This window comes from Falco biarmicus, chromosome 6 (genome assembly GCF_023638135.1).
Source record: "Falco biarmicus isolate bFalBia1 chromosome 6, bFalBia1.pri, whole genome shotgun sequence".
Lineage (NCBI taxonomy): Eukaryota > Metazoa > Chordata > Aves > Falconiformes > Falconidae > Falco > Falco biarmicus.
This window is the reverse complement of record NC_079293.1, coordinates 72,592,169-72,612,380: the sequence shown is the minus strand read 5'-3', so window position 1 is coordinate 72,612,380 and position 20,212 is coordinate 72,592,169. Positions and strand designations below refer to the sequence as shown.

Genomic DNA, 20,212 nt, shown 5'->3' with positions numbered 1-20,212 from the left:
CCTGGGCTGGGGGCAGGGGTCCCTGCCTGTGGTGGGGGGTGGGACTGGGTGGTCTTTAAGGTCCCTTCCCACCCAAACCATTCTGTGGTTCTATGATTACAGACAGAAGGAGGGAAATACCAAACTATTTTTGAGAAACAATGCACCAGCAAAACCAAGTATCAAATAGAAAACCAGTAATTTGACAAGTCTCACTCCTCTTATCCTTCTGTCAAGGCAATCAGTCCTTTCCTTTACTAAATTAGAATCACTCCTAGAAACAACAGAGAATTAGGCTGTTATGTACACTTCTGATTTTTATTCTTCTCTTTAAACCCACAACTTTCAAATGAGAACACATCAGGGGTGGACGCCCCACCACACTGGCGAGGGAAGTTCACTGCAACCACCTGCAAGACTCACGAGCAAGACAAATGGCTTTCACCAGGTCTCCTGTTGAGGAGAATGCCATCCTTACACAGTAGAGCAGATATCTAGTTATCTGTCATGAAATATTTATTAGTCTGCTGATGAGTTAATTAAAAATTTTAATAAGATTTCAATACTTACTGGAATTATTTACCCCATGTACAGTCACAGTGTTGACAATAGATGGGTAAGTGGTATACAGAATGATTTTATTTTTTTTAATGACTTACCTACTTGTCTGAAAATGCTCCAGTCATTGCTAACAGCTGTAAAATTTATCTGTCCTTCATATTTAACACACAAAATTGTTGCGAGATTGCTTCTACCCTGTCATTCATTCATTATTACTCCATCATTTTCAAAGACTACTGCAGCATCCCAAACCAAGACCCAGTGTACAGCAGATGACTGATGAAATACTTCGCTATCAGCACTCACATTAATAATGGCAGGGTGGAAAAGGTCTAGAGTTTAACTGCAGACCCTCTAAGGAAACAACAAGCAAAATTGTAATGAAGTATTTTCATCTGCTGGAGAACTAAGGATGTGATGGGATTACCATTGTGTTGTGCAACAATACCATTCTTCATGGTATATTCATAAATAATATGCTTGCACAAAGTGGAAAAGCTTCCTCCCCATTTTTACATCAGTCAGGAGGCTGCTGTGCAGCTGTATTTTCCATCTAAAGATAGACGGAGTCCAGAGAAATAGAGAGCAAAGGGAGCTCATTTGTGACTTTATACTATTATATTTAAGGAAAAAATGCTGCAGCTGTATCTGTATATCATCACTGTGACATGTGCTTGGGTCTCTAATTACTTACTTTCACGAATTAAAGACACAGGAGAGAGGGATTAAAGATGAGACTGCAGAACGCAGGGAGACAACAAATACATGAAATTTGAAGGAGTCTCCCGTTCAAGCGAGATGAGAGTCAGCAACATTCAGCGGCTTCGCTTCCCTCTCTTCTGCAGGGATCAAAGCTGGGAGAAATATTAATGCTCCGAAGTTACAAAGACGTATGAAAATCCTAACGAGCATTTTACACTGCAGATGCGTGAGCAGAGCTTCACTTGGCGCTGCACAAGCCAGAAGCTGCGACACAACCAACTTTAAACGTCCTCAAATTTCCAAATTGCTTAAAATTGGCTGCCAGTGAGAAATGCAGACTGAAGCTGCACGCTCGTCTACAGTGCAGCAAAGAGGAAGGAACTTCTACTAGAAATTAACGTCATTAAACTCAACTGCTGACCACTTACATGACCACCAGTAATATCTTGCCCTGCTCCCTAAGGGCCTTCTCCATGCCTTGACAAGTCATTCACAGACCTGGACTGTATTTCCTATAAATTTTATCAAATTCCTATTTGCTTTGTCTGTCAACTGCAAAGAGCTGCAGGTCTGCTTTACAAACACCATGTATTTAAATGCTAAATAGTTTGTAAAATCGCAGGAAAATTGAGGTTCAGCCTGGGGAGGTCTCTGGTCCAACATGCTCTGGGTCAGTTACGGGGTCTGTCCTTGCGGTGAAGTTTTCCCTTGTATCCACCTGAACTGCCCTTGTTCCAGCTCCATTGAGCAGAATTCCCAGTTTACAACTCTTCTATAATAATCTGTCGGTAACACCTCTGGGTTCTGTTTTAATGTTTGTCAAGATGTGGAATGACCTTTCCTTGCAGAAGAACACTCATTTCCTTCATTGTTCTTTCATTTGTGCAATTCTGGGGTTTGAATTGCCCGTTTAGATTTTCACTGTGTTTCTTTCGGAATATTTGTTGAAGGGTTTTTTTCATTAAACCTTCAACTTCAAGTATGCAGTTTCACCTGCTTTCCATCTCTGGGCTATTTACTATTATGGCTGCCGTAAATTTAAGACTGCTTAAATCAGAATTTTATTCCAATATCTTAATAAAAGATTTTCCCTTCATTTGCTACACATTGAGATACGCAGAAACTGCTCAGCTGTACAAATCCAATGCTAAAAGACATAACATCCATCTGATATTCCGTTACTTTGTTATTAAAATTTGCTAATTAGTTTGCCTTTCCTTCTTCACACTTGGGCTTAAGACAGTAGAGAATTTCCCTACAGATAAAATTGGTCCCTTCTTAACAACCCATTCACGCTTCTAAAAGGAATATGCTTTCTCCCAGGTGACATTTTGATATGAACTGTAACAAGCAACAGGGCAATTTTCCTTTGATTTTGAATTTCATTTTAACTTCGCCAAATATATTTTAATACACATTCTGCAGTTCATCTGTAGCTGGGATTTGTGACAGCTCCATTAAACAAATGTATGCCTTTCATTGTATAAAGAAACTTCAGGATAACAAGGTAGAAGAAGCAGAGGTGGGGAGCGAAAGCACATTAAAGCTAAGGCTTTATTAACCTCATGAGGCTTCTCAGAAATCTGCAAGGGGAGTCTAAGGTCTTCACAAAAATAAAAGAAAAAAGCACCTATGAGGAGTTTGCTATAGGTACTCCATATTTTTTTGCTAGATATTCCTACTGCCTCATCCTCTTTGCAACAGCTAGTGCTCTCCTGACTCGCAACTCCAAGAGGTAAGTAAATTCAAGGAGGAAAGCAAGTGTTACAAATAGATGGGAAAAAAACTGATTTTCTGCAAAAACATCACTAACCTTTTCACCTCAGAGAGACAGGAGTTCCCTGTGTATTAGCTACCCTAAAGCCACAGACCCAGACAGCGCCTCCCTGCAGCCTCTCCATCCTATTCCAGCGGGGCATCAGATGATGCAGACAATTTCTCTGCAGATGCTGAATTTCACCCCAAGTTAATAATTCCTACCAGCAATATACTCTGAAGTTTTAAGCATCATTTGAGGTGCTTTCAGATGCTGGCATGCCAGGGAAAATGAGGACAGGATGCCATAGAGGAATGCTGATCAAGGATGAGCGAAATTAAGATTCACATTCCAAATCTTCAGGATTTCATGAGCGTTGTGCTCCTAAAACTTGTCCATAATGAAAATTCTTTACCAGTACTTCTGGTTCTTGGTAAGTACTGTTGTAGACGCTGCTGCTGTCTCCAGCTCACAAGACTGACTCAACAGTAAATAATAACTTAAATCAGAATTCGGGAAAAATTACCAGGAAATACTTGAAATTTCAGTCCTTTCCTGATGGCAGCAGGTGTGTGCACATGTGTTTTAACATGCATACCTTCACCTTCAAATGGCAGGAACTAGGTATCCAATAGTTTTCTTTCTGAGGAGCAAGCAGATCCATGTACTTAGTAAAACCTCCCTGGTGCCGGTGAAAAGTATTCACCAACAACTCAGCACAGAAGTAAAAAAAAACACCAGCAAATTCTTCTCACTTTTTGTGAGCCAAGCAGTAGCTTGGGAGTTTTGTGTTTATCTCTTGAAAGTTTACCAGAAACAGATCTTACCACTCTCCTGAGTTATTGACAAGTGGTTACACAGCTCCCATCAGCTCTAAAAAAATGTTTTTAGTGATAACAAAGATAAAAAAAGACTTCTCTAACTAAAACCACCAATAGTCCTTACCAAGGGTTTAACCTGACTAGAATTTTCCTCTTTAAAAGACAAGAGCAAAAGGAGGGAAACAAACAAAAAGGCAGTTCTAAGCAGGATTATTTGTTATTTTTCGAAGATAAAAGGACCTCCTTTTCAGATATCATGCTGTGCTGCATCTTCCCCAGAAGGTGCTGTGAAGAGCAAGTCTGCCCAAGGCAACGAGGGGGAGCGATGTCTGTGAGCACCCAGGAGCAGGACCTGCCTCCTGCAGGGCTGACCTCACTCCCCACCCCCAGCTCTACCCTCTGCTGGCTTCACCCCATCTCAGGGGCTTCAGACACAAGATAGAACCTGATGGGAGGAGGAGGAAACCCCTCCAGAATGGCCAGCGATCACCCCACAAACACAGCTGGGGGGGGGGGGGGGGGGATGCCCATGAAGATGTGCCACTGCCCAGCGAGACAAATGCTCACCCACTTTTTTATTATTTTATGATAATTTTTTCCTTAAATGCTTCCACGCTGAGTAAATGGAACTGTACTTCATAGAAAGGGCTTAATGTCCAAACAGCAATCAGCCACAAGTGGTGTCCCTCAGGTGTCTATATGGGGACTGGTACCATACCACATCTTCATGATGGTGGGATTGAGGGCACCCTCAGCGAGTTTGCAGATGACACCAAGCTCAGCAGTGCAGTTGATTTGCTGGAGGGATGGGATGCCATCCAGGGGGACCTTGATGGGCTCAAGTGGCCATGGGAATCCCATTAAGTTCCACAAGGCCAAGTGCAAGGTCCTGCATCTGGGTTGCGGCAATCCCCACTATCAGTGCAGACTGGGGGATGGATGGATGGATGGATGGGTGGATGGATGGATGGGTGGGTGGGTGGGTGGGTGGATGGATGGATGGGTGGGTGGGTGGGTGGATGGATGGATGGGTGGGTGGATGGATGGATGGATGGGTGGGTGGGTGGGTGGATGGGTGGGTGGATGGGTGGACAGACGGGTGGATGGATGGACGGACGGGTGGGTGGATGGGTGGAAAGCAGCCCTGCAAAGAAGGACTTGGGGATACAGGTTGACATGACCAAGCAACATGCACTCACAGCCCAGCCAGCCAGCTGTACCCTGGGCTGCAGCCAGAGCAGCACGGCCAGCAGGCCAGGGGAGGGGGCTCTGCCCCTCTGCTCCGCTCTGGTGAGACCCCCCTGCAGCGCTGCGTCCGGCTCTGGGGTCCCCAGCACAGGAGAGACACGGAGCTGCTGGAGTGGGGCCAGAGGAGGCCAGGGAGATGCTCAGGGGCTGGAGCAGCTCTGCTGTGGGGACAGGCTGGGAGAACTGGGGTGGCTCAGCCTGGGGAGGAGAAGGCTCTGGGGAGACCTTAGAGCAGCCTTCTTTATAAGAAGGGGAGCTTATAAGAAAGACAGAAAGAGACTTTACCATGGCCTGTAGCAACAGGACAAGGCGGAATGGTTTTAAACTGAAAGAGGTTTCAGAAAAATTCAGACCAGATACAAGGAAAAAATTGTTTATGCTGAGAGTGGTGAGGCACTGGAACAGGTCACCCAGAGAAGCTGCGAATGACCCACACATCACTGGCAGTGTTCAAGGTCAGGTTGGACAGGGCTCTGAGAGACCTGATCTAGTGAGAAGTGTTCTTGTCCATGGCAGGAGGGTTGAACTAGATGATTTTAAAGGTCCCTTCTGACCTAAACCATTCTGTGATTCCATGACTCTGATCCTGCCAACCTCTGCATCAACTTCTAGGAATAAAAAAGGCAAAATTGCTCATACTTCTTTGGCTTACGGAGGCAGCAACCACAGCCCTGTCTTGCAAGGAGAATCAGCAAGCACTGGTATCTCACCTCTGGAGAGCTGACAGCCAACTGGAAGGTGCCCTTGAGAAGGTCAGAGCAGTAGCTAACACAAACTGACAAAGAGGTACCAAAATAGCTAAAACAATGGAAGAAAGTAAATAGGTACTGATTTATAACCTTCCATCCACAGGAAGGGCTTGTACAACAAATACTACATTAGGCAAAGAACACTAAATCATTAAGTCCTGAATACTGAAGGACTCACTTGAGTGCGGTTTTCAATTAAATGATATTTGATCTTTGTGGCCCAGGAAGTCGAAATTCCTTGAGGGCAGCAGAGAACCCAGCAGATTAAAAAGCCATTAACATATCCAGCATCATTCACTGTCCCGTTGGATGCTGATTACAATCCTGCTCAGCCAAGACACAAACACGTTTCCACCTCGTCTCCTCAGCACAGCAACAGCTACCTGCATGGTGGGACTGGAGACAATGATGAATTAGGTTTCTGCTGTTCAAGGAACCACCACAGTTGTGGAGGAAGGGGTTACAACCTGCACTAATGCTGTACACTAAAGGTGATGATAAACTGATCACTGCAGAAGTGTCTACGGCAGATGAAGATGTTCCCATTCCCAGACTGTCTGTAAAGAGGATCCTATGCTCACAGCTGAAAAGTTCACGTGAACATTTCTCACTCGCTTCAGCACAAGAAGCTTGGGTTGAACAGCTGCTGGAGAGGGCTCAGCCCAGCCTGGAGGACTTGGCAGCGCTGCAGATGAGGAGTGCTCACAAGAACGGGATTGCTGGATAAACTCATGGAAACCACTGATGGTGACTGACAGTGGAGGGACAATGACATCTCAGACCTTGGCAGGGTTTCTGCAGCTGGTATCTGGTCAAGGTCAAAGAATTAGGCTGGATTTGTGTAGAAATGTGAAAAGCTATGAAAAAGGTGCATTTGCTTAAAACTTCTAGGAGTAGTAAGGGAAACGGATGAAGTGGTTTGTTCCAAAAGACAAGCAAAACTGCAATCTGGCCAAAGTAGTCGAAATAGATTTAATCAAAGCTCCTGGGCAAGCAATGCTTAATGGAAGATGACCAAATGCTTGCTTAGATATTTTTATTTTCTGAAGGAACTAAGCACCAGAAGTTCCACTTAATGGAAGAAGTGTGTGTCTCTAATACTTTCTGTAGAAACAAAGTACCCAAACTGACCGTCCAGCTATAGGATTTACATATGAAAACAAGAGCATCTCATGGCATTTTTAGAGAAAGGGAACAGAAAGCCTTCTCAGATGTGAAAATACAACCAGCTCCCCTATCAAAACACTTCTTCCTTAATTTCACAGGGTGAATGCTTTTAATATAAACTTTTTTGCTAGTGACAGCTGGCTATAACATCTTCATGACAAATATGAAAAGAAACATGTTGGGGGCCTCCATGTGCTCATTCTAGCTTTTCTTTTAAAAAACAAAAAAACAACTCTGAAAACCCAAAAAAGGCTCAACCCCTTCAGCACTTGTATTTGGGAACCTAAAGAGAGAAACTGATCATTTCTGTGGCTGCAGGCTGGCCAGTAGAAGTACCAGAAGCCCGACGTGAAGATGCAATATTGCTGGTGAGCATCCTCTGCAAAGAGGCAGAAGCTTCAGACCTCTCCCTGCACGCAGTCCATGGCAGCTGTCCTGCCTATTCTCCACCAGGCAGCCTAGGGAGCCTTTTCCAGTGGGCATGGCGGGAGTTCCTGGGGGTTTTGTGCTCTTTACTTTTTAAAAGCAAGGCTTTAATTCATATGTGGAGAGAGAAGTCTGGGATTTCTTCTTCCCAAGTCCCCAAAAGTGCTGTGTGCACCTTTGCCTTGATCAGCAGGGCTCTACTGCAAACACGTGGCTGAAACAACATCCCTCTCTATAAAACTAACAAAAGAGGTAGAGGAACAACTGATTTAGAGGTATGGTGACTGCCAAGCCCATCATTTGTGTCCTTCCTACCCCACCAGCAGCCCCCAGGAGAAGGGAACGGCAAGGCAGAGGTTACAACTTCAAGGAAACTTACCTACAGTAAATACCTCTCACAAGATACCATTTATGAAGTGTTGCAACACTTGAAAATGCTGTTAACAGCAGGAAATCTATTTAAAGTGGAAGGAATATGATCACTAAGGAATAAAGAGGGAGTTTTGGCTCAGCAAAGACCTAGGGCTAGGGTGGGAGAGGCAGCATCTCAGCGACTGCATTTACATTTTCTCATCTCAAAGCCCCATCGCAGGATAAAGGGGATGGGAACTCAATCACAGGCAACCGAATTTCATGCCAAGCCAAAAAGTCCATTTGCTAGGGGAAAGAATGAAATTAAGTAAGACCGGGGAGAGGGGGGGAGAAACATCAGGAAAGGCTGGGAGGTGCCAGGTGGGATGAAGGCAGGGTCGTCCCCCCCGGCTCCCCCCACACAACTGCAGGGGCTGTCAGTCCCCTAAATTAGGGGAAATCCAGAGCAGCCGAGGAGGCACCTCACCCTTAAAATTAAACTAGAACTCACTCTTCCTCCCCACAATGATATCCAATTTCATCGTTAAGAATATAACCCTTTGCTTGCCTGGGCTGCATCTGTCAAGCTTCCTGATGTAAAGAGAAGTCTCAGGTAAAGCCCAGCCACTGCTGGATGCGTGATTCATACTGACTGCTTTGGCGAGGGGTGGGGGAGAAAATAAAAGAAGAAAAGCTGCATACAGCCCAGCCTGCGGCACACTCCAGCCCAAGACCCTCAGTCTCTAAGCTCCCGGTCTGGGCAGATATTAATCGGTGCCTGGAAAGCAGGAGGTCAGCAGCAAGGAGAAGCCACCACCAGCCTGGGAGGTCACCTCTTCAAAAGCTGAATCTGGTTCAGATAGCAGTGAGAAAAATAAATACATCTGAAGAGTCACAGGAGCTAAGTTTTTTTGTGTGTGTGTGTGATACAGCTTACCTGCTTCCAGTCAAAAAGTAGCTGTTACAGCCAGAAGGAAAGGTGATCTTTTTGTGGTGAAAAATCCTGATTCCAACTGTATTTATCAGGCAAAGCACAGTTTAATGATTAACTCTAAGCAGCACTTCCAGCGCTGGACTAGGACTCTGCTGGTTCCTTACCACTCATGGGCAGCACCCCAGGTCCTCTCCGCCTGGGTGACTCCGAGCTAACAGCTGGGACCACACACAGCAATACAGAAGCAGTAAGGTTTCCAAATTTTACAACTATGCCTAATTACCACCACCCTTTGTGCAAATGGAAGACACCAAGGCAAAAAGCAAAGAGCCTTGCCTAAAAACACTGGGCAAACACTAGAAAAGCCAGAAGGATCACAGAAACCGGGGGTGGCTCCCCATCTACCACCATCTTGGGCACCCAATTATCCACCCTCTGGCCACCAAACCGAACAGGGGAGGACATCTAGAACAGGTGCACCAATGTCTCCAAGCCACCACAGCACTGGCTGCAGTGATCATCCCACCACCGTTCAGGGAAGCAGGCAACTCAAGGACAGAAACCAAGTGGCCAAAGCAGCCTTAGAGGGATACTGGTCCCAGTAAGATACTGGTGATGTATTTACAGTGCACCGAAGAGGAGCACGGGGCCAAGCCACACTCAGTCCAGAAGGAAATACCCCATTTTCCACAGCACTCCAGTCAAAACCAGCTCCACTGCAGAAGTTTCTTGTGACACCAGCTATGCTCTGACAGGGAATTGTGATACAAGCAATGTAAAATTTCATCAGACAAAAGCAGCTGTATATGCAAGTTCTGCCTTACAGTATGGCAGCTAGAAGCTGGTTTTCCAGGGAACTTAGCAGGGATACAGGTCCTCCCCTCTCCTACCTACTCCTTGTCCACAGCAGTAAGCACTCTCAGTTTTGGTGGAGAGACTGCAAATCCCACAGCCACACAGTAGCTGCAGCCAACACCAACTACTACTTGTTTTAGTATTCTGTTCATTTCTAAATATATTCTACCGCCTTTCCAAGTTACCACTCCATTACAACTTTCCTTTAAGACACTGCCGGCTGTGGGCAAGCCACAGAAGTGTTCAAGTTGTTACGTGCATCTGCTAGTGAGAACTTCAAGGATGCTGAGTACACACTTCTAGCTCTGGAAGTTGTAGTAGCCCTTGCCATAAAATATTTTGATTTCCCAGGTTTGTGATTTTTAAAATGCTCTGGTTATGAACTCAATTCACCTGATCAACACCACAAGCCAGCCTACAGCATAATACTGACTCACCAAAACCTCGTATTATTCTTTAGCACAAATCCTTTGCATACCATTCTGCCACTGCAGCAAACAGCTATTCAATTTTGCAAAACATATTGAGAAAGCACAGTTGATTCAGGCAGTAATTTCATCTTTATGAGCTTTTAAAACAACTCTCATAGCTACGAATACAATGCAGGCTGACTGCACATCTCATATACAGAAAACAACCCAAAGAATGCCAAGGACAGAGAAAAACAGGGGCTTTTGCTTTCAGCAGTCTCAATAATTAATTCCACATGAAGAGGTGCTCAGCAAAAACCACCTCCATGACAGGTTTAAGCATTTTCCACCAGAGGAAAGAAGCAACAGAGACCTGCACGCTTACCTCTATCTTCCTGAGGTGAAAGATGGTTCATGGGAAAAACTGGACTCTTCAGTTAATTAAATGGCAAAACAACAGAATCCTAGAGCCTCAGCAAACACAGGCATCGACCTTCCATGGGCAGTCTTCACATGAACTCTTCTGATAGGGGACCAGCATCAATTACTGAGTCCTGCGGAGGAAAAGACACGTTTGTTTGCATTATCTTTCATTTATCTTTCTGAGTTATTATTCACACGATGCAATTTTCAGTGTTTTAAGTAGAAAGACAGCAAAGTTGAGGTCAACTATTAATTCACACTAGCATCATTAATAGCTTGCTGAACTTCTTAATACTATCAATTGCAAGATATCATTTTTACTTCACTGGAAAAGAACTCGTCGAGGTTCCTCAAGCTTTAAGCTACTTGGGGAAATAAAGTAAATGAAAGATTAATACTCCAACAAATACTTTTTTTTTTCCTTACATCCTCCCCTCCCTCTTTGCCTAATAAATAAATAATGAGATCCTTCCCTACCTCACAAAGGCACGGACAGCAAATAGCTGTTGTTACTAAGCGTTAAGCTAGAAGCAGATCAAGGGGATTTCTCCAGTTCCTCCTCTTCCACAGACTTTCTGTATCACCTTCGATAAGCCAGGTAGCCTCTGAACCTGAGATGAGCACAACCATTTCTCTCCCAAAGCACATACACCATAAAAAGGACACTGCAGTATGTCCATTTTCTTCAGCTATCCCCTTCTCCTGTAAATCATACCTGTCTGAACCTTGTTCCTCTCGAGCCAAATGCTAGCACATCAACTAATCTGTGGCTTGCAAATACCTTGCTTGGTTGAAAAAATGAAGTTCATAAAATTGGGTTCATCATATTGTGATGCACTGCCTGAATTCTAATGAAAAAGTAAGTAATTTAAAAAGGAACAATCATGAAAACACTGAGATGAGCTTCATAACCCTTCTTCCAAGCCACTCCACAAGCTGCTGTTTCTATAGCCAAGCTCACTACCTTCCCCAGCAAATGCTCTGAGACAGAAGTCCCAATATTGCTTTTGAACCTTTATCTGTAGTAGCTACAGGATGCAATTCATCTTAATCAACTTTAGACACCTAATAGCTGGTTGGAAACCAAAGCTGGTAATTCCAGGGTCCCTCTGCAGCCAATAAACAGACCCACAAATCTCCCCTTGGAGATGCTGGATGGAGATGTCTGCAGGTCCCCAGCATTCCAGCCGTCCCCAAAGACTGGCTGCTGCTCCAGCAGATCATGTTTGGTCCCCAAGGAGCCACCCCGTTAGGAGGTCATGTTAAACTACTGCCAGGATGTGTCTATTTTCTTTCTCTCTCTCTCTCTCTCTCACAGGGTTACCAGGATTATTGGATTAAATTTATACCTCTAAATCCGAGCATCTGAAGTTAAATGAGGGGAGTACCGCTATTAGTTCAGAACCTGCCTGTCCCCACTGCTGCTCCTGCTATTACACAAGAAATTACTTACACGGACACAGTCGTTAGAATGCTGTCTTACTAATGCACCTGTCATTAACAACACAGGACTCTTATAAGTCACTCGTAATTCATTCACGAAAAATCAAGTAAGCAAAAGGAGGGAGGAAAATTCAGATGGCAGCATCACCTCCCAGGCACTGGTAGAGAACAACTCCTGAAGCTTATGGATCCACATCCAAACAGAGAGGTATGGCTAGAGCACATCCCGATGGGAAGTGGGATGCCTGCCTCATTTAGCATCCATTTTTATACACGTGCACATAAATGTACATGAAATATGCACAAACTGCTCTATCACCCAGGCTCCCAGTCTGAAACTTGCATTTTACCCGTATGAAATGGTCCCTGAATTTCTAAATAACGTGTATGTCCCAGCTGCTTTCACCCCTACAATAAACAGATCAAATGACATGAAGGAAGGAATGTTAAAAACAGAAGAACATAATAATGGAAAGTTTAAGAACACGTTTCCAGATTCCCAGGGTGTGTGTCTGGGGGGTTTAAGCTCCCAAAACTAAAATGGGAAGATGTTCCTGTTTTAAAAAAAAATAGTATCTCCTCTCAATCTGGTGCTCGTAATACGGAAAGCAACGATCAGAATAAAAAATACATCTAACAGATGAAAAAGTAAACTGTTTGCATATGAGAACACATCAGAAATGAAGTGATACGAAGCAGCAAGAGAAGCGAAATGCAATGAGAGGAACCACAATACTCACAGGTTTGAGTATATCAGGTTATAAAAATTACCTAGGAACAGCAAATTCCAACAATGGCGGAGGATCGCTACTGCCCAGAAACAGAGCAACCACCAGCAATATTATAGGAACGGCAGAAGAATGCAACAAATATTTCTGATCATTAATTAAGAAAGAAACCAGATGGTATAGTCATGCCACAGGAAACATTTTCTATTCCAAACAGCAATGCAGGCAGATGTGAAACAACAGCTAACAGAGCTGGCCGTTTTTAAGTCAGGAGATCTTCAACTGCATCCCGGGGCTTTTAAAAGAGCTGGACAAGAAAAGGTCTGGACCTTTTATCGTAGCTTCCTGCAAGTGTTAAAAACTTGGGAGGTTTGACAGCACTGATGGACGTGCTGTCGTGTCAATATTTTAAATGTCTGAGCAGGATGACCAGGCTAATAACAAGCTATCAGTCCAGCTAACAAGCTATCCATCCCAGGAAAAGAAGGAAAATGCTGGTATAAAATCTAGTTAGGAGTTACAGAAAGTAAATAGCTGATGTCTATCGACGCGCAGGTCTTAAATCAATTGTATGTGTTTTTATTAAGACTACAAGATTGGCTGCAAACTGTAATAACTCTGATACAACATACTTAGAGCTTGGTAAATCATTTAACTTTGTGAAGTATGATTTCTCAAGTAACTGGAATTACATTACATAATGTGGATTATATTGAACAGATTAATAATTGGGCAAGCGATGTCATAAAATATAACTAGACCATCATTAATCATGTGCTCGTACTGAAATCCCAGAAGGAGCGGTTCTTGCGCCCTACATTACTCATCCTCCTGCAAGCCATGAGCAACAGCCACTGCAACTCAGACTCACACCGACTCTGAAAGCTACAGAGAGCCGAGGACATGAGATAACAGGTCTTTTACCAACATGACTACAAGCAAAGACCTTGCACAGTGTTATCACCAAACACAAACGTGCATCTGGGCACAGAGACCCTTCCCAATCCAGACGGGATGTACCAGAGAAGGGACACACCAGCAGCTTGTGAAGGCAGCAGCAGCCTGCTCAGTGCAAGAACAAGGGGGCAAGAAATGAAAGTAGCAGGTGGCAAGTCTAAAAAAGCAAACAAGAGACAGTGGGTTTTTTCACACACAAGCCAGCAAAGCAGTTTAGCTCCTTGCCACAGGATGTTGTGCACATCAAACATCTGCGTGAGCTCAAGGAAAGACTGGCTGTGTCATAGAGCAGACACCCATGACGGTTACTAGTAAGATGAATGTCATCTCTGGCTAGGAAAGTCCTGGAGATGTTGAAAGATCAGAGGCTGGAGAGGTGGAAGAGTGTCATACAGGGTCTGCCCAGTTCTGACATCCTTCTGGAGGCACCACTTTTAGAAACAGGGTGCAGATCCATCAGTGCTATTCTTACATTCTCACTTAAGAGCAGAGGAAACTGTACTTCGGAGAAGATCTGAGTGATGGTGGACCACCAACCGCACGTGACTCCACAGTGCAGCCTCCTTTGGCAACAGTGCTGCGATGTCCATGTGCGTGAAAAACTCCTGAACATGGGAGCTCAACCCACTACTTCCAACACAACCGAACTGAGGGAGATCCTACAGCCTCTCCTGCAGGTGACCACACCAGATACTATTAACAACCTCTCCTTTTCCAGAGATGGTAAAACCTGCAGGCAGCCCCCGAGTTACTCCCTGACTGCAACACACTTGCTCAAGTAGTGGGGTGATGCCATCCCAGGGTCGTCAGATGACTTGAGCCCACACTAGCAGAAGTTGGGTTTGAGAGACAGACAGAAACATGTGCCTCATTTAGAGTACCAAAGATCTTCCAGAGGTTGTTCCCTGGCAGAATTGCTCCATCCTCCAAGCTCTCCCATGTCCCACACGCTTCCTTGTCCTTAACCATAGGAAGCCTTTGCTAAGCTTTCCCAGGCCATTGCTACACAGCCTGTCTGCAGACCTCTACTCAGAGTCTATAAATCACAGTAAGGAGCTAAAGGACCTGGATCTTGGCTTTTCTTTCCAAAATACAATACCTTGAGGCACTAATAAAAGACACTTTACAAGCGCTATTATGCACAAGCTTTCAGTTGAAGATATAAAGAGATCTGAAGGACAGATAAAAGAAGTAAGTACCCATAGATTACATATATCAACAGCCCAGGATATTTCCCCCTTTCATCAGAAAGCCTTTTAACTACTAGGAATATGCACTTAGAAATTCCCAACATTAAAAACTCCAAGCCCTCTCAATAAAGCTTGCACTGACTGGTGTCCTTTGCTCTTCCCAAATCCTGTATTCAGCATTTCTTGCTCAAACTATTGACAATTTTCAGTGAATGGTCTGAAGTGATTTGCTTGAGGTGTATCCGTGGTTTTCCTCTCCAACAAAGCATCAAAGTTGGGTTGTTCCCTGCAACCCAGCCAAGCACAAAGAAGAAATATCCCATACAAGTCGATGGATTGGACCCTGGTTTTAAACAGTTGAAGCTGAGGGCAAGGAATGAGTTATCCACGATCTTGTTAAGCACATCCTCTGAAGCTGCTTTGAGCAAGGTCCAGACCTGATGACCTGCTGACACCCTTTCCACCTAAACTATCCTGCAGTAGCTATAGCGGATTCAGCATATCAAAAGTTCTCTTTATCCCATGGAAAATGTGTTCAAACACACACAAGACAGCCTGGTGTGTTGCTGAAGCCATCAGCCTTTCGAGCCGTACGTCTGCTTTGAAATTCTACTCATCAGCTGAGAGTATAAGGAAGCTAAGACCCAGCATGGTGGTTAGGCTCAAGATCAACTGCCAATACATTTTTGAGCAAATCTATCCACTAAACCATTTCAGACATTCCAGTGACCAGAAGAAACAGCCTCCTGTCATCCTTCATCTGGGCTAGACCTCACCCAAAACCTTTCACCTTTAGCTTACTAGCACATTTTCCAGTCCCTCGAAGTCATGTGCTTTCTACTGCATCTTCACCCACGGACCCACAGGGCATAAACGCTTTGCACGTGAGTTCTCACACAGCCCTGCAAGATGTCCCAAGCCACCACGGCCCCTCGGAAGCAGCCACCATTTAGTGAAACATACATCTTTCATTACCTCCCCTGTTACATTTTACTTGAGGCTATCAATATTTTATCCGTAACGGCTGAATATTAAAATGCATGAACAAGGGTCCGTGGAGGCAGGATGAGAAACAGCAGAGCCCTCTGCACTTGATGAGTGGGCTCCAGACCTGTAACATGGAGACAACCCGGCTCCAGGTTTGTCCAGCTGTGGCTCATGCTGTGACCAGAGCATCCTCTCCTGCCTTTCCACTGCAACAGCTTGTTCCACGTACCCTCCGTAATCAAAGCTAATAAATTATAATAAAAAGCAAGTGGAAAGAAGTTTGGAGGGATTTCATGTTTATTGTATGTTGACAAAATCCGTAATTTACTTGTTTCTCATTGCTTGCTATATATATACTTGCTATATATATACAATATATACTTGCTATATATTCAATGGGCACACTGCAAAGCAATAATAAAAATGAACAATCTCGTTACAGCAGGTTGCAAGGAATGTCCTGCAAGAATCTTCCTTCTCTGCCTGCTTACAAGTAACATGCAGCACCGAATACTTTTTTGCGACCCCTCCAAACTCCAAGACTGTTGGCCCAGTGTAAATGCTGCATTTTTGAAAGGGATATTTAATCTCCCTAGAGTAAGGACGTTCAGGCAGCAGTTTCAGGCAACACTACTTCTCACTACGTTCCACTCCCCCCCATGAAAGTAACTCTTCCAGGTTCCCTTTAAATTTGATTTTGCTTAAGAACCTACATACGTCTTATGGCATCTGGAAAGCTTGTTTTTCCTTCTTATCTACTTTTTCCTGTACTGCTGCCTGACTTACACCCAGTACCAAGTAAGTGTTGCGGGAGACACAGAGAGAAAAGCCGTTTTGCAAGAGAGCTCAATCTGTTTGCCAGTTAACTGTTGCAAATTAGAAGGTCAGAAAAATAATCCTTGTATTTGGAAAGAATAATTTTACACAACTAAGACTTTTTTTTAAAAAAAAAAAAAAAGTAAACTTTGTTCCAGTAAAGCGACTTGTCTTATCTACCCAGGAGGAAGTTTAATGAACAGCTTTCTGTACTTCCAAGGTTTTGAACGTGTGCCAGGTTTCAGAGGGATCTCACTCGTCCTAGATGAAACTGCAGGGCTTTAACTGAAAAGCAGAAAGCATAAAATACATTTTTTACAAAATCTGAAGGAGAAATGGATCGGGTTTTTCATTTTGCAATCAGTAACAGACAACACTAATGCTAAAGTCACATCTGCAGATTGCTCCTGCTGGTACAGACCAAGAGCACTGAATCAACCTGCCGGTTCCCGAAGCCCAAGATACTCCTGTAGGACAGGAGGGGCACATCACAGAGCCCAAGCTAGAAGCCCTGCCAAACCTTTCCTAACCTGAGGCTAGGGCAGCTCCAGGTGGAAACACTTGGGCTTACACATTGAGCTTCATAGCCAGTGCTGCTGGGGCCATCCGGGGAGAGCAGAGGCAGAAGTAGCTCCAAGGCTGGGGCAAAGCAGCAGCAACAGCATTTTATGGACCACTGTTCAACTCTCCCTGTCTTGACAGACTGTCCATCAGTCATCCTTGGGGATATCCGAAGGATTGAAGAGGTCAAGCTGAGTTTCATGGCCACATAATTTGGGTTTTGACCCACTGGAAGACAAGTAAGGAGGACAAGCCGAGATGGAGGGCTGTTGGGTGCCTAAATCCCAACTATCTCCACGTGGCACAAAGGAAGAGAAGAGTGAACAGAAAGGAGAAGCTGTATTTATGCACATAACAGCAAGTAGCAAAAAAAAACTTCTTTCAGCAGCAACCCACAACAATCTCATACATCCATGAATGCTCAACCTGCCCCAGGTCTCCTACACCATAGCTGGTTCTTCTTCGTTCACCTGCCTCATCGCAGCATGAAGCCCAGATTCCCAATCTTGGAATTTCTGCAAATTGTTGTCATTTTGAACCAGCTCAAGATTTCACAAGTGCTGTGAAGCCGTAACAGCACTTTTCTGGCACAGGTCCCCAGCTGGACCACTCCAGGAGCCTTCAGGCAGTGGGAAGCACACAAGTCAGAATTCCTCCCTTGCCCCAACTTGACTATCACCAGCTCTGAGGAACACCAGGCCTGCTGCAGGATCCTGCAAAGAGAATAAACCTGAAAGCTCTTTAGCAGATGACACTTTCCAAGGGTGCTTCAGCCATCCCTGCTGCAGCACACACAAGCTGTACTCCTGTTCTGCACCCTGAAAGCAGAACTGTGCTTGAAGTGGAGAAACAAAAATCCCAAACCCAACTCTAAGTGTTTTTCTATCTACACACAACCCAGCACCCCAGGTGCCCACTCACTACATTTTGCCAAATTAACCTATAGCTTGCTCCTAGCCAAAGGAATCATTAGATTTAGGTCCAAAACCTCAAGTCACTAATGGCATTAACTGCACACTTTGTATTAGTTTTTAATAACTTCCTGATATAGATTAGATCCAACTTTATTCCTCCCTCACTGGCTGAATGTGAACTCTACAAACACCCTAATTTCTGGAAAGGCATCCACATTCTCAGAATATTCAGTTTCTCTCATTAGGGCAAATTTGGTTTCAAGCCAAATGACATATAAATAATCATTTACACAGCTCAGTACTCCTGTGGTGCTCAGGTTCCTTTTCTTCCAAAGCTTCACAGTTAACTTAGAAAGTGTCTACTGTCACTTGCAAACTATTTTATCTGACTGATGCCAAAAAGTCATAACCATTTGCTTGCTTGATGTCAGGTCCTTGGAAAGACTGAAATTGCAGGATGTTTCCAAAGGACTATACTTGAAGTTATCTCTGAGTAATCCAGAAGAGATGACGTTGTGCAGAAGAGTAACTGGTTTGAAGAGCTACGCAAATGCTAATTCCTCAGGCTGGAAAGAAGATGCATCTTTGAAAGTGGAATTTAGGCTGTCACAGGTCGTCCCCTGTTCCAACAAAACCAGCTCCTACCACAATTTACAAATAAATCCTTAATTTGAGATCTCCTGCAAAGAACAATGTTGATCTTAAGAACATGAGACTGACTTTTAATTCTTTCCTACCTTTCTTTCTCTCTACTCAAAGCCAATGACCATGGTTAGATGATGACAAATGGGTTTGTATGGGCACCATCGTGAAACAGGCTGCTGTCCAAGTAAACCTGAAGTGAAGCACAAATATGCTGATGCACCAAACGATGCACAGACACTGTGGTGGCCTCAACCCTTCACGATCACTTGAACAGCTGTGCACTGGATTACAAGTATATGGTACAGTACTTTAAACTGTTTACTTTCTTACTATCCATCATTAAAGTGTGCTTAACAACAAGTACCAGCAGCCTGGGACAGATGTTCTTGCCTTTTTTTCTTCCGCAACAAGAAGTAATTTTAAAAAAATGAATGAAGAGGGATATCATAAATAAAATATATAAAGGATATTGTATAAAAAATTACAGAGTTAAAAAATTTTCTTTAATATATTAACACAGAGAAGGTGTACTAGAGTCCAACAGCAACAACTTTGCTATTAATTCATATGTCTGGACTTCCAGCTCTTAATTACCCTTGTCTTACATTTTTAACCAAAGATGTTTTATTATCCTGGTGACAAAACAATGACAGGGGGAGGCATTAGACATTGCAAAATCCTAATTCTCTTTATTTCAGTGAATCTGGAATTTCAGTGACATCAGAACTTAAATATTGTTTCATGAGGGCCTGGTTATGCTGAGTCAAGCTTGGGAATAAGTGTAAACTCAAGATGCAAAGCACTCTGCACCAGCATGGGTACACATCTCTAATACAAATTGGTGTCCTCAGCCCTGTGATTTCAGATTTGTATCTCATCATCTTTATTGAATCCAAACTGTGGCAAAGCTCGCTATATCCAGAAGCAATTCAGAAGTTTCTGAGAAGCTGACTCAATAGGTTTCTTTAAAAGTAAAGCCAACGAAATAATTTTAGGATGTTCTCTGATGCTTAAGTGTCATGTCTTAAGGATTAACTATATTGGGACGATGAAGGGTAATAAAGAAATGAAGACAACTTCCTGCAACAACTGCCACTTCAAGATTTGACAACTGCTCTCCTCTTGCTGCCCTCGTTACTCACATAATTGTACGTGAGATTTTCATTCAACGCAGATAGCTCAGCTAAACAAGACTGGATATGAACACAGAAGAACTGTGTTTACTGTAATCCCTGGCTGACAATTAAATAACACAAAGCATATTAATACTAAGAAAACAATTATACTGGAGTTATAACTCCATTTATTATGGAATAGCATAAATCTATATATGCATAATATAAGAATATGTAGCTATAGCTACAGGAAGAAAATTCAGTATTAAAAAGATAATTTTGAGGACTAATGAGTGAAAAAAACCTCTAAACTTTCATCACTGCTCTGCTACTGCACACTAAAATACAATGCTGTTCAAATGGTTTAAATGCATGTTTATCTATTTTCATTATTTCAGTATGGTACTCCAAAAAAAATAACTGACATCAAAAAACAGATTACTTAAAGTGGTAAGAACATTTCTGGAAGGTTTC

The 20,212-nt window shown here is 43.6% G+C and overlaps 1 protein-coding gene across 9 annotated transcripts in view; it reads right to left on the bottom strand.

Moving 5' to 3' along the window:
* The window catches only part of NCOA1 (nuclear receptor coactivator 1), a 179,446-nt gene that overhangs the window by 116,661 nt on the left and 42,573 nt on the right, over nt 1-20,212 (bottom strand). For all 9 annotated transcript variants that reach the window (XM_056342272.1, XM_056342277.1, XM_056342278.1 and 6 more), the window contains exon 2: nt 10,345-10,513. The gene's annotated coding sequence lies outside the window, so the exon portion shown is untranslated. The remainder of the gene's footprint in view (nt 1-10,344; nt 10,514-20,212) is intronic.